Source organism: Oenanthe melanoleuca, chromosome 4, assembly GCF_029582105.1.
Source record: "Oenanthe melanoleuca isolate GR-GAL-2019-014 chromosome 4, OMel1.0, whole genome shotgun sequence".
Classification (NCBI taxonomy): Eukaryota; Metazoa; Chordata; class Aves; order Passeriformes; family Muscicapidae; genus Oenanthe; species Oenanthe melanoleuca.
In genome coordinates this window covers 41,418,665-41,433,873 of record NC_079337.1, presented here as the reverse complement: position 1 = coordinate 41,433,873, position 15,209 = coordinate 41,418,665, and the positions used below count along the sequence as shown (strand labels likewise).

General features: G+C 37.1%; 1 protein-coding gene across 7 annotated transcripts in view; it reads left to right on the top strand.

Annotated features, from left to right (window-relative positions):
- Nucleotides 1–15,209, top strand: part of SLC7A2 (solute carrier family 7 member 2) — a 53,679-nt gene that overhangs the window by 14,934 nt on the left and 23,536 nt on the right. For 2 of the 7 annotated variants that reach the window (XM_056489633.1, XM_056489630.1), the window contains exon 1: nucleotides 11,149–11,309. The exons of 2 other annotated variants lie outside the window; for them this stretch is intronic. The gene's annotated coding sequence lies outside the window, so the exon portion shown is untranslated. Of the gene's footprint in view, nucleotides 1–11,148; nucleotides 11,310–13,446; nucleotides 13,547–15,209 lie in introns of those variants that run through there. 3 more of the 7 variants (XM_056489636.1, XM_056489634.1, XM_056489632.1) reach the window with 2 other exon arrangements.

Sequence of the window (15,209 nt, the reverse complement as noted above, 5' to 3'; positions counted from 1 at the left end):
TTTTGGCCTAATAGCTGTCACCAGTTTCATATGAATCATTGCAGTCTAGTGCAAAGTCCACCAATATCTTTCAAGAGTAAGCCCATATTTTCTGCTCTGGACAATTCATCCATTTGCTGTTGGCCTGCCCTTAACAACTTTTCAGAAGTATGCCTGGCCATCGCACAGTTAGCTGCTGTTTGTGGTGGGTTTTGTAAATCCCATCAGAAAAAACCCTAGTCTTTTAAGCCTTCTTTTGAAGATAATTGATCAGTTCTAATGATTTGGAGTTTTGCTGGGGTTTTTTTTCCATTTCTTTTTGCGACTGTTGGGAATTGGAGAGTACGTGAAAATGTGTCCATCTGTACCCTTGTGAAGTCAGCCTTCCTGCTCAGGACATCACCTAGCTAATAGTTGACATTGCAGAATAAGTTGTCTTGAAAATTTCGGAAGAAATACCTGTCTATGGTGCATGGCTAGAAGAACAGCATTTTTATTTTTCAGACTTGTACTCTCCATTTCTAAAAACTTCTCTCCACATTATATCAGCAAGAGACAGTAGAGTGTCATCATCCAGTTAATCTTTATGGATAATCAGGGTGAGGTTGGACAACGGCTTGTGCTACTGAAGAGTTACACTTGAGGAGGTAGAACATCTACAATCATCATTTAGAGGTAAAGTAACTGCAGATGTCTTGTGTAGTCAGGCTGCTGTGGCAGTTTCCTGACCTTTTCAGTCAGAAATTGGCCATGCCATTCATACCTGCAGTGCTGAAGCAGAGCATCAGATTTCATTGATTTTTGTCTTCTTGTTTTATAAGTTTTGTGCCTGCAGTGTTTGGAAACAGAGAGGAAATTAGACTTCAGGGAATAAATCCCCACCTAAATCAGAAGATGACAATTCCAGGTGAGTCACCTCGATTATCTTCAAGGTTGATTTTTACATTTGCTCTAGCCAGAAATTCTGCTGTGTATGTCATGATAGATTCTAAAACAATATTTGGCTAGCACCAAAAAACATGTCCAATATGTACACCACAAAAACTTTGCTAGGAAGTATATACTTGCTTTTAATTCAGAAAATTGCAGGTAGCTTTTTGTCCTTCATGTCCTTTTAATCTAGAGCCAGACTTCATGCCTTGGATTTCCAAATTTCTATCTTATTTTGGTACTTTAATTAGAGCTTGTTATTTGTCTTTTAAGTATACCAGATTGATAGCATTTAACAAGGACATTTTTTCAAAATGGTTTATTATCTCAGACCAAATAAGCCGAAAGAATCACATTGTTACTAATGCATGAACTAGTAATTGCTGCATTTTTCTTCTTTTTCCCCCCTCTTTACCAAAGAGTTGATAGATACTGTTTTATGTAGTTCAGTAACAGATGTTGAACTCAGCATGGTTTGTTTGAGAAGGCTACATAAAATTTGTGAAACTAGAAGTATTTTGGTCTTTTGACTTCTTATTTTTAGATTTCAGTGGAGAAATGCTGAAGAGCAGCAGTGATTTACCTTCTATTATCATCAAAGTATTTCTAAATTGTTTTTCTTCTGAAAATTAGAATTACATTAGGGGTTCTTTTTGAGCCAAAACAAATAATTCATACTATATAACTAGAAACAATTTAAAATATTTTAAAGAATATTTTCATAGTGGAGCAATTACTGTATCTTAGTATTTTCTTGTCTGATGAATCATGATTGAAGTAGGCAGAAAATAATGAAAATTTGAACCTGGTATGTATGTTAAATGTGGAAAAAGGTCAAAATTAAAGGGAAATAAAAGAAAGTAGCTGGAAGTTATGGGAGTCTAATCACAGGGAACATTTGGTTCTTCTTAAGCCTCTTCAGCTGCTGGAAATTGAGATGCATGAGATATGCATGTGCATTGCTGGCTGAGTTTCAGAAGAGGACAGAAATAAAGAGCAATAGTTTGATGAATGCATACCAAAGTGGCATTTTATGAAGGCCAATAAAGCAATGCATAGGTGAGAAAGGACCTTAGACAATGTATTCTTGCTGATTATTCCTGTTGATTATCATTTAAACTAGCTAAGAATTTTTTTCTTAGATTAGGCATGAAGGATTTGTCATTGGTTATAAAAATTTTATGTAACAGAATTCATTTCTGAGTATCTGTTGCTGGTGTAGAACAATTAAAGCTTCATGTGTTTATAGTGTTTCCATGAGGAATGTGTACTTACTCTTCATGCCAAATTTTTTTTGCATTATGAAAACATGTATTGTTTACAGGTGGTACTAATCAATGATCAGGTTCAATAAAAATCAGTAGGTTGGTGAAATATTCCATCTAGTATTAGTAAGGGAGGTGGTGGCATTTTGAAATCTGAAGTAATTTCTATGACATTTTCCATTCAATATTTTACCCCAAAAGGGTATGTATGTCTTCTAGTTACTCTATGAAACAAGATATCTGATTCAGAAGCTTTTTGCAAGTAGCTGCTAAAATGAGATGTCTCATCTTTCCTGCCTCTGATTTCCTAGACCATTGCATTTCAACTAGCCACTTGTTCTCTGGGTTTGGCCTTTGAGATAGAGACTCTGTCCTGACCTCCTTTTTCTCCTGGGGCAAGTAAAGAATGGGTTGTGGCCAGACCTCGCCTCTGCTCACATAGGTAGCCAGAACTCAGTTTGCTGTTGTAGCCTCCAGAGCTCATGAGAAGAAAGTGAGCAAGCAGAACACTTTCATTCCAAAATTGTGATCCAGCTATAATAACAGTATCATTTTGCTTAGTAGGAACTGAGAAGTAATGTAGTTGGCACTCACGAATACACACAAAGCCACGTACACACAAACATATGTGGAAGTACATCTCGGAAGGATATCTCCTTGGTGACAGCTACTCTACTTATTGCAGTGTCTGGACTTTTGAGGGCCTGACTTGTGCATTTGGAGTGAGTTTTTTTAAGCAAATATATTTGGCTGTATTAGGATCTAGCATTCTATGGGGTTTTCCCCACAGCTTATTCACAGTGTGGCTGGGGATGAGGATAGCTTTTGTATTGACTTAGAAAAAGTGGTTGATTTAGGAATAAATAAGGGGAGAAATACCTTGTTTCACTTAAATAAGTGAAAGATAAAAAAAAAAGAAAATGTGTGAACATAGAATTAAAGAGCAAATATGAGACTAGTAACTAAATGGGCTTGATGTTCTATATTGCTTATGTTCAGTATATCTTAGAAGGGGATGCTTGAGGGAATAATCTGTGTTGGTCATACCATTCAGGATAATTGGATGTGGCAGGGGAAGAAAGTTACTGAGAGGAGAGGGTGGTATAGAATATTTATTGAGATGCTTTGTATTTGCTGAAGATAGAGTAAAAAAGTGATATATTTATGGGGCCTTCTGTTGCCACAACAAAATAAAATTGGAAAATTGTATTTCACCTGATCTTCATGTGGGAGAAATAATGGCTTTCCCAACCACTTCCTGTTTGCTATCTGACACAGATTATCCTGAAAACACATTTGTTAGTATTTAACTGGTGCATCTACTTTACTGCAGAGAACATTCATATGGTTTGTTCCTGTGGCTTATTTGGTAGTCAATTAACTTCATAGGTACAGTAAATGCAATTTAGTGCTCAAATGACTTCTGATTTTTCTAAGTAGAACTGCCTCCTGGAAAAACTATGGAACTGCTAAACTGTTTTGCTTTTTCAATACCTCCAGATGATTTATATTGAAGATAAAGTTGCAAGTAAAGAACTATCCTGCTGGCAGGCTGGGAGTACAGAAACACACATGCACACCTGAGTTGGATTTTCTGTCAAATGTTGGTGTTTTCTGTATGTTATTTACAGAATACTCATTGCTTTATGAACCAGCAGTTTGCTTCTTCAGTGCTCTGCTGAAATGATTCTCCTGTTATTGCTGAACTTGGATTTATTCCAAGAGAAGGTCTGGTTTCTTCAGGCAGACTTGCCAATGATTCTGCCCTTATACGTTATGTCAAATCTGCATGGATCTGAAAGCATGTCTTCATCATGGTTATGCAATTGTCATGCATAGCTGTGATTTAATTAAAATAGAAAAGAATACTTCTTCTTAATGGAGGTTCACAGAGGGTTTCTGACATACCCTCAGAAGATGTTGTGCAGGACCTTGCTGACTGCACTGCTCTGTTATGTTACAGCATGGAGCTCTGCAGCCTGTACAGGCTCTTTGGAAATCATGGTTAGGGTCACTTGCTGTACCTACTGCTAGCCCTCCTGGAAATCAATGAGCAAGATCTCAGTGGGCAACTATCGAGGTCAGTACTGCTTTTTGCTGTGTTTTGGAGTCTTAGTTATGTTCTACCTGTGAGATACTATATGCAGTCAAGCTATTTATTGACTTGCTTAAAATATACTGAGAAATTTGAAAGTTTTTCCAAAAAATTACCCAGTTGAAGGTTGCAATGTTCTTCAAACTCTGTTCCTGAAGCATTCAATGTAGTGGTGCTATTAAAAGCCAAGAATGAAAAGGGAATGCTCTGGCATTAGTTGAGTCAGTTATAAATTATGTTAGATATTTGGATTTATATGCTCTTGATATGTACAATATATATGTAGACGTCTGTCTAGAACATCCACATTTAATGTCAAAGGGTAGTGCTCTGTAACAGGGTTGCTGTAGTGACTTTGCAGGGACTTATTTTTCTGGAGATTTCATGTTTGAAAGAAATGGTGTTTGATTTTGCAGGGTGCAGAGAGTACCTGCAAGGAATCCGGAGTGGTCTTAACAGCAGTAACTTCAGACCACAGAATGTTGTTTAATGCTTCTAGGATTAAGCATTGCAGATGCAGCTTATTTATATCATATGAACTAACCATTTATGTTTATGTTGTTTTGTATTGTTCTGATGTATAAACCTAAAATAAATCACAGCAGTGCACTTAGCAGACATGTTATGTCTGGTTTGTGTGATGTGTGGCAGTGGTGCTGGGCATGTCAGGGTTCCATTTTCACACAGAATGGAAGCAAACTCTGATTTAACATTTAAAGTCCACTGCAGGTTCAATGAAGAATCCTAATTTAAATACTTTGCTATTATTTCATGGTAATATTTGGTTGCAAAGAAGATTTTTCAAAACTTTTATGCAAGAATTTCTTAAATTAATTCTTACTGCTTTTGACTTAAGATAAAAGAAATATGGATTATAAATAATGTGCATCTAATTCCTGTATTTCTATAAGCAAATGAAAGGAAACTTAACTTTTTAAAACTCTTATAATTGGCAGATAATTCAAATATGTTTCATTTTAGATGTTCCATTATGAGAAAGATGCGGCACCTTGATTAAACCTAGTTTTTTGTCGAGTTTTTGTAATCTGTTTGAGATAGCATTTTTTCCATATGCCTTAAAAACTCATAGAAACAAGATGTGTAATAGGAATTCTCTTCCGTCCCCTGCTTCATGATATTTTGATAAGTGAGGCTGTTTCTGGGGTCATCTGTGATTTCTTTTAGTCTTAAATTAGATATATTAATCTTTCTTCTCCACTCACTCATCTTCCTTTCTTGGCCCCCACAGAAAATAGGGGGAAAGGCCACTTCTTTATATATATATAAATTGAGTTACTTTAAACAGTTTTTATTGACTCAGCACAGAATAGTAATTGCACTGCTTTTTAAAATAAAAAGACCCACTGGAGCCCATTAGTGTATGGTGCACTGGTCAGATGGGCTGAGAGGGAGGGGACTGGGCAAGCCCTGTGGAGTAGGATCTCCTGGAGCTGGTGCTACCTGAGCCATCAAAGCAGCCAGCTGAGGCTGGGAAGGGTGGAGAGAGAAGTGAAGTGAATCATGAGGTCTTTGCTTAATTTTCACTCTTGCACCATGACATTAGGCTACTTTTTGGGCCTTTCAGCTCCCCTGTGGAAGTGCAGAGGAGCACACAGGCAAAGCTGTTTTAAAAATACAGATTTTATAGACATTTTAGAAGCCGCCTCAGGAGTTTATGGAAGTGAAAGGATTCTCACTATTTCTACTTTAAAACCAATGTCTAACCTTTTAGAGAATCACCAGCTTTTGTTCAAATTGGTACAATTTTCAGCAGAGAAATGCTTGGGACTTAATTTTGATCCTGTAGTCATTGCATATCTTTCCTAAAATCACAGAAAAAGATATTCCAGGACTGTATTTGAAAATACATCTAGTTTTTCAGAGTTTTAGTTTTTTATTTTGTCGGGTTTTCGATGGAACAGAATACATGGAATTGATCTGATGTTACCTTCTGAGAGCCTTTTGCTTGTGTCTTACACAAGAGACTGTTACTGAAAACTTGGTAACCATGGGGTGAAAGGTAAAGCCCTGTTACTGATTAAAAAGAGTAAGTAAAAAAAAGCAACGTTCATATCATTATCTAGAAAGGAAAATGATTGTTAAGTAGGAATGGAGTTAACAGAAATTTTCTGAAAAAATTGTTTTTTATAGGAAAAAATGTTCATTAAAGATAGTAACTGAAAAGATTTGCCTTTTTGATACAGGGAAAAAGATAATTTTTAGCTTTTCCAGTTGAGAAATTTTAAAAGAAAAGTAAAAACAAAACCAGAAAAAACCACCAAACAAACAAACAAGAAAACCCAAACCAAAAATCACCCAAACCCTTCACAAATATTCCAGCAATAAAAAAATCCAAGTAAACTGAGAAAAGAGATTGATTGGCTGGGGTGAGAAACAGTAAGTCAAAGGAAGTCCTATATTGTAAAAGGATTACAACTTTCAGTTGGTTCATCCAGGTAATGAGGAAAATGAAAATTTGAACAGGGTGACCTTAAAAAGCTACAACTGAAGCATTCATGACAACTAAAAACCTATTACCTCTGTATATGATAATATAACTTTCAATAATGAATAAGCCAGAGCCTCATTATTTGGGTAAAAAAACTTGGTATTTTGTCTTTTTTGACATTAAGTACTGCTTTTAAATGTCAGTTGCATTTACATAGGCTGGGATGATTTCTATGAAATGTGCCTAATTCCCTACCTAAGTGGCCTTTAGATGTGCAATCCCACATTTGGCTCAAGCATGGACTGTTGTCAGAAATTGAATACTTTTTTTTTAAAAAAACGTTTGCTTCAGTCCAATATGTTGTATGTTCAAACAGACTTATTAAAACAAAAAAAGCAAAATAAGATGTTACCCAATAGCTTACACCACAAAAAATCCACCATGCCTTAATAGTTTGTTTTCTGGTAGATCTTTCTCCTTGCTCTTATTGAAAGCCCATTGTAACCTTCTGCCTCTGAGAGAGAAGTGTACTCAAACTTCAGCTGCCTGCTGGTGCCTTCTCCTGCTCCTTCCCAAGCTGCAATGTGGAGCTCCATCTGACACACCTTTCTCAGGTGTCCAGGGAGATGCAAAACAGAATCATTTCAGTTTTGGCAAGATGTAGCATCATAGTTTATTTTCAATTGCAGATCAAATCTTAGTTATAACTTTTATTTTTTTGTTTTTTCTTTGTATATATTATAAACTTTTCCATCTAAATTTCCTATCTATATTTATCCTGTATTCAAGGCCAAAAAAGTATGTGTGGATTTTTTTTTTTAGTAGGTAGTTTGGCTTTAAATAGTTACTTTCCTTCTCAAAAGTATGATTTTAGGCTTAGGGACAGCACTATGAGTCAGTACTATAAAAATTTCCTTTGGACCCCTGGGAATATATGGAATTCAACAAATGACAGCTAGTAGCTGTTTGGGACATGGTTAATATTAGGTTAAATTATTCATCCCTAGATCAAAATAACTAGATGGGATTTGTGCTAACAGCTTTTCTTCTTGCTAAATATGAAATGATGCAGGATTTCAGGTTTATTCTACCTGCCTGGATTAGTCTAGTAGTATGTTTTTTGTAGGTTGTATTAAATTGCTTTTACAGAAGTTCAGGATTTGAGGTATTTTCCCAAGTACAAACTGAAAAAAGAATTATAAAAGAAAAGTTGAGAGACTTGGTAAGTGAAATTTTATTTTAAACTATACAATATTTTGTAGGAACTATTTTCAGTAATCTGCTTAAACCATGAGAAGCAATCTAAAATAAATGTATTTTTATTTTAATAAATAGGAAGCCCTTTAAAAAGTGTTGAATTGTAATTTATTCTCTTCAGAAATGATCCTGTCATTATAGAGACAGCCTACACTACTGTTGAGCTTTATGAAGATTCTTTCTCTCTTAAATGTTTATGATCATCTTGTGTAGATTAGCACACAGATTGCGCTGGATTTTTATTGTCAGAACCACTGAAATGTAATTACTATATCTAGAAAAGATTCTTGCTACTTGAATCCTCTTAGGAATACCAGTACATCTTCTCATAACCCATCAGAGCTGTACAAGGTGTACAAAACATGTTGTGTTTCTCTTTCATTGTGCATGACAAGAGTTTGTTACACTTCATTGCAAAGTGGAGGGATTGTCATGGTTCACTAAGGCCTGGGCCTGAGTGACTTTTGCTCATGTTTAACTTGGGTGAGTTATATGGGCAAGCACATGGACATGCACATGCACAGTTAACACCTCTAGTTATGTAAAACTCCATGGATTTTTGGCCTGTAGCTATGAGACTGGGCCTATGAGACAAGTTAGAATCAACAACAGAGCTTTTAACCACTTTGTCACTTGGGCATCTGTAGAACTCTACTTCAGTTTGTGCAAGAGTTTCAAAATTATTGGTGGGTTTTATTATTAGGGGTTTTTTTTCATAAAATTAAAATCCCCTGAGCATGAATTTCTGCATAACTGTAAAAAAATATATTTGTATTTTTTTTGATACTCTAAGGGAAAGTCTTAAAAGGAGCCTTCCATAGAAAAATAAAATAATTTTGTCCTTCAGTTCATTCCCTCTAAAGTGGCCAACTGCTTCCTGGCAAGAAGAGAATTCTTGATCAACTTTTTAATGGAAAGAACGTGCTACAAAAGTCCTTAGGGCATATAAATCAGAGAACCCTTGGATGAGGCTCTTTAGATTAATCCAAGTGATATAGTTGCTAAGGAGCAGAAAAGTCTCTAAAGTCAAAATTTAATGTTGTTGGTCCAAACACAGCTGGATTTGTAACTGGAAACAAACTGGGAGACACAAAGTGGATCTACCACAGCTCTTTCCTGGAGAGAAACAAGAATCTCCTCCGAGAGGGAAGCTGGGTATGCCATACAGGTAGCTCCCACCAGACAGCACACTGTCTGCTCAGTCTTGTCCAAAGAGCACCACATCTGGCATCCTTCACTGATCCCTCATTACAGCCAGCCCTTTATGAACATCTCTTGTGCTGGTTTGTCACATACCCTCAGCCACACAAATACACCTTTCAGCTGAATATACAAAAATTACCATTGCTGGGTGGCAACATGGTCTTCTTGTAGTTTCAAGGCTGTGTAACTGAAAACACACCCAAAACTATGTCTGAGTGTCTGTCCATAGGACCTTTGATCCAAACACTGCATAATGGGGATGTACTGACCCACCCCACAGTCTGCTAGATTGAGGTGGGACAGATGTAAACTGTTTTTATTTCACCTTGACTGGGAGCCAGGAGGGTTCTAGCTTCGCATGCCTTTAGCAGTGTAGCTTCTGTGTGCTCCTGTTCTCAGGATTAAACTTCAGAAACTCAGACAAACCAAAGCAGCCCAGCCCTGTCATTGCAATGATCCACAAGTGTGCTGGTGCTACCAGGGATGAATTGTTATCACAGGTAGGAGATAAGCAACAAGACAAGAGGCAACGGGCAGAAAACAATGCATAGGAAGTTCTAGCTAAATATGAGAAAGAACTTTACTGTACTGTCACAGATTGTTCAGAGAGGTTTGGAGTCTTCTTCACTGGAGATATTCTGAGAGTTCTTGAGTCATTCATGGACTTGTTACAAAGTGCTAGTTTGGCAAAAAGAAGAAAGCCTAGATGTTGTCACCGTCAGAGTGATGTTCCTTAAAGTGGTTATCATGCATTTCTGCACAAGAAACCTAGCTGGTAGCATAACTTCTTATTTCTGTCTTCTGACTGTGTATTAACTGTGAAAGAGATAAAGTTCATCTTTAACAAGGATGATGTCAACATGAGGAAGCATTAGCACTGTCATCAGCAGACCTTCAGCAAAAGACCTTTTCTCTTAATACTTTTTTCCCTGTAAGAAGATAATTGTCTTGGGTAATAATGTAAGCTGGACTCCTGGTCTTGAAACACGCCCATCTTTGTGGAGCACACTTTCTTGGATCCATTTCTCCTTGGATCTTGGGAGAGCTTGTATTCTTCTCTTGCGTGGGCTATTAATGAAACAAAAAGTAGGAACCTTCTCTGCATCTGGAGCACTGGCAGACTTTAAGGGAAAAGTAAAAACTGAAAGAAAGTTCCAGCGGGTTGCCACACAATGTGTTTTTCTGCATGTTTTCCTGGGAAAGACCTTTTAATAATGAGCACTTTTCTCTGCAAGGTTTATCTTACGTTAGCTGAACATAAATAAAGTTATTGAAATATGAGTGTTTAGAAGGAAACAATATGCTGTTAATAATACTGGCTGGAAATACGACTACATGTTTGGAGTGTGGTTGTCCTCCCTTGGAAGTAAAAAAAATAGAGATGTAAATTATACATTGGGGTTTGGTTTATTCTTGAAGCTAATTTTTAAGAAACTGAAGTTTCTATATTGGTTGTGTCACAGGAATGTTGGGCTTGTTCTAAATCCAGTCTTCAGCATTTTTCATTTCAAGCAGTATAAAGAAGAAGATCATCTATGGTACATCTACCCTAGTTCAACAGAATGGGCTCTTACCCATCTCTGTAAATACACTGCCTTCTGAGTTGCTTCTAGTACTGCTTCTAGCAGTACTTTTAAAATTACTAATATTCTTCTGAGATTTACTCAGGTCTCAAAACATGCTTCAAAACCAGTTTGCTTTTCACAGGAGTAATGGAAGGACTTTGCTTGACACCACAGTGGGATTTCCCCATGTATTTCCTTCAGGATGTGTGAATAGTTTCCCTGACTCAGGTGTGTTTAAATGCAGAAAAATGGCATTCCAGTTGGGTTTTGTGTAATGAAGACAGTGGATATGATTTATCTGAATGCCAGCAAGACTTTCTCTCTCTCTCCCTCCCTGCCTGCTTGGCTGGGCAAATAGCAGGTCAGCTCACAGCCCTCCAATCACCTGGGCTCCCCAGCCTCCGCCCCTTCAATGCTGAGGGCTCCCACACCACCTGCAGCCAGCTTTTAAAGCAAGACTTTTAATAAAATCACTTTATGTCATTACTCTTCCATTTATGACAGCAGGAGTTTGGGACTGAGTAAGAGGAGCGGAAATTTTCCCAGCAGAATTTGCTCTGAATCAGGTTAGTAATGAAGTTTACTGCCAAAAGAAGTAACCTGAAAACAACCTACGTTATCTTAGGAAATGTTGCCTTTAACATATGTGCCGTTTGAGTTGCAAGAACTATGGTATGCAGTTTGTTTACATAACAGCATTATTCTGTCTTTGGTAAAGTAAAAATTCAGTGTTAATATACAGAAGATGCAGTTATATTTTCCTTCCCAGTCTGACTAGAAGGTGTTTCTGCTTTTGAACGATAAAATTTACTGTTTTTCCCTTTTATGCATCTTACAATTCTGTTACAGGTGCTGCTTCCTAACTTTACAATTTATTATTGAAATACATTACTTTAAATATTTCAAGCCATTAAGAGTTTTGTGAAAGTCTTGGGGACCACATGAACTTTTAGGACACTTGCAGTAAAATAATGTATTGGCTGTGCATGTGTGTATACAGATGCAAATCATAGACTATACCTAGTTTTGCTTCATCTCTGAATTATTTTCTTTCACATATTATTTCACAAGATATTAATTTCATATATTATTGTGCAAGATGTAATAAATGAAATACTGGAATTTTTAATAAGGCTACATATACTTAAAAAGAAAAAAAATTCATAAACTTTTACAGGTTTTTCAGGAAAATGGAGGTTGAAGAAAGATGCTAAATTAATCTGTATTAACCAATATATATATTTATACTTTCCCATTTTCAATATGTTACAAATTTATTGGAGTACTTTAATTGGTATGCTGTTTAAAATGCTTAACTACTGCATCTAAAGTTAATAGTATATTATATAATATTAGCTCAACAGAATAGTTTTGAGCAAAATATCTTTATTTATTTTGGCTTCGTGAATCATTCAACATAAATCTCAATAACAGTACTAAAACTTTCAGAGGTTTTGTATTGGTTTATAGCATTTGCTTTCCATATGAGATTTTTATGGTTTTTTTATTGGAATTTTTAATGGAAAATTTTGTGGGAAGAGTTAGATGGCAACTGCAGCAAAACTTTGGATTTTCCCATGTGTTGCTTGGGTTTAATGTGTACAAACTTAAGCTATCTATGAGACAAATTAAAATTTTATTTTAATGGAACTAAAATTATTGACACATGATGTAAGTTATCTTTTTTTGCTCCAATATCCACATATTTTTTTGAATTTTGTGTGGGATAGGAGGTTAGGTTAGATTATTTTTACATAAAAAATACTTTGCAGAAATAGTAGATTTTATATGAAAATCTTCACAGTCACTTTTTATGACTGTGAAGCAGTCAAAACAGGTTTAAATATTAATGTAATCTTTTCAGATAGAGACTTTGTCCCTTGCATTGTGTTTTTAGTTACAATTTTTTTTTACCAAGCATTGCCTGACAGAAGACATAACAACAGATGACGATTAAATGTTTCTGATCATCCACCAGATCAAAGAGCTGGTATGAATTGTAAGGCTGAACTCATCTTCTTGGACTGGCATTCAGATGTGTAGTGGACAAGCAGTAAATGATCTGGTTTACAATTGGCCAGGAGAGGCTGGAATTAAGATAATTTCATCAGCAGATACTGTAGAGTAAAAATTAACCAAGACAATAAAGAACAAAAGGGATTGGAAAAATACCTGCTTATTCAGGTACTTTGACAAATACTGGGAAAGTCCATCAGACATAAGAAAGTTTTGTTTTGTTTTTTTCTCCCGTTATATATATATCTGTCAAGCTCCTTTCCTGTCTAAATTATGTCCTATTCTCCTGCCTCTAACTGTATTGAAATTGGTTGAAGGGGTAAAACTAGACTGTAGTGTGGATGGCTTAGCAGTTCTCTCTAGGAATTCATTCAAGGAAGGAGGAGGTTTCCATAAGGGCTGGTCATTGGTCCTCAAGTCTAAGGCAGTTGAACTGAGACCTGCCTTTTTTGGAGGACCATTGGAGGCGTATTCCGTGTTTGTAGCGTAACCTGTAGCTAAAATAAAACTTAGTCCAGAGAGAGACAAGTGCAGTGACCCAGCATATGCAGGGACAAAGAGCTTCCACCTCAGTTGTATGCAGCAGAGGGAATGTGCCAATGTCAGTAACAAATAGACTTCACAGGTGTTTGCTTGTGACAAAGTGTAACCTGCTTTGCTTGTGACGAAGCACTCTCCGTAAAGCAGACTTCAAAGTGGAGCCTAGCACAGGTTGGAATGAATGCAGGAGAGATTCATCAGGTTGTGTCTGCTCCACACCTTAATTAGAAATAACTGCATACCGTGGGTGAGTTCAATGGCATTTTCCTTTGTGGTTTTTATCACTCATTGCCTGTGTTTAAACTCTGTATAAAATCAGGATTCAATATTTTCTCTCTTTAAACTGTATGAACAATGCAGCCCATCCTGACTGGTGGTCCTTGCTGGCTACATGCCTAATATTGCTGTTCATTGCAGGTATCCAATTCTGCTCCAAGAAAAGTAGGACAGGTGCACCAGAGGTGCCTCAAAAGCATTCACCTCCTTCTTGATTGATTACCCCTTTGATAAAGGAGTCAATTATCAAAAACCCCCTTTCTTAAGCTATCAGGTGGGCCATCCCAGGAAGGCTCAGAGCAGAGCCAGTGCTCCTCAGCTGTGCAGGATGTTCAGCAGGGGCCCAGGCCAGTGCTGGCAGAGCTCACGGCCAAGTAGTGTGCTAGGATGAGGCAGGGTTAGGCCGCAACAGGAAAAGAAGGATGAGAAAAGGAACAGTTAGAAAAATACTGAAACTTGCTAGTAAAAAAGTAGGAGAGAGCATTTTTAATGTGTTCACTTACCCTACTTCATGTTTCTCTCTGTCATAAAGATCAACAGAAAAGAAAACTGTTATTTGTCCAAACTCAGGAATAAGATCCGTGAGTCTGCACGAAATAGACCCTTTATAAGAGTGCATGGTAACGGTCAATATAAGCTTGTCTAGGACAATGCTGCCACCAAAAGGCACACCCTGCTGTTACCTTCTTTGCTTCTGTAGGTTTGTATTTTAGCATGAGATGTGCTCTGCCTATGTGTTCTGATAAAACTGCTTGTGAGTCAGCACACGTCAGCAGTGAGCCATTGCTCAGGTTGTTCTCTTGCAGGAGTAATGCATTAAAGGATCTGCTTTACAAGGGACACCTCAGAAAAACATTACATTACACTTGTCAGTTATTTCTGTAGACACTTGTCACCTCATACCTATGTCATTTGGTCCTATGTGAAGCCAAATAGTTTCGTAAGATCATCAGTTCTTCCTGCTGCACTGTCTTATCAAGTACGAAGTCTTGGAATGTCTCAGCCAAATCTGAAAGGGGTCATGCCTGAGGTACAGTGCTGCACTTGGCAAGCAGCAACAGAAGTTGGGAAGCAGAGTTCAGGCAGTTTTTGAGTTTAGGAATGCTAAGTATAGGAAACTGTGGAAGATGTGCTGGATTCCAGTGGTTGTTGTAAAAGGACATGTGTTTATCAAGTCCATGTTAGATATACTTAAAAAGAGAAGTTTGCCAAGCACAAGGTGGGTTTTTTTCTCTCTACTGACACGAAGTTTGTATCTTGAACTTTGTCTTTGGTTGTGCTCTAGTTTCTAAAGGCTAAAGAAGAAAGGCTGGGTTTCTGTCAGAAGAGGTGTCTTTTACTGGCACATGGCTAGCAAGAACTAGCCTCCTTCCTCTCTCCAAGAAGCAGAAAATCTCCTCTTTCTCAGCAGAGAAAACCATAATATCTAGAGATATTAGCATATAATAGCAGTGATAACCATGATAGCAGAGATAACCACAATATACTGTCACTTACTGGTCACTGCAGTAACTGGCTGTACAATTTTCAGGACTTCTTGTCCCAAATGTCAGAGAAGCAAAACAATCTGACATGCTGTTTGAATAACAAGAGTTTTGGAAATTCCTTAGTGGTCTGAGAACAAGATTTGCTAG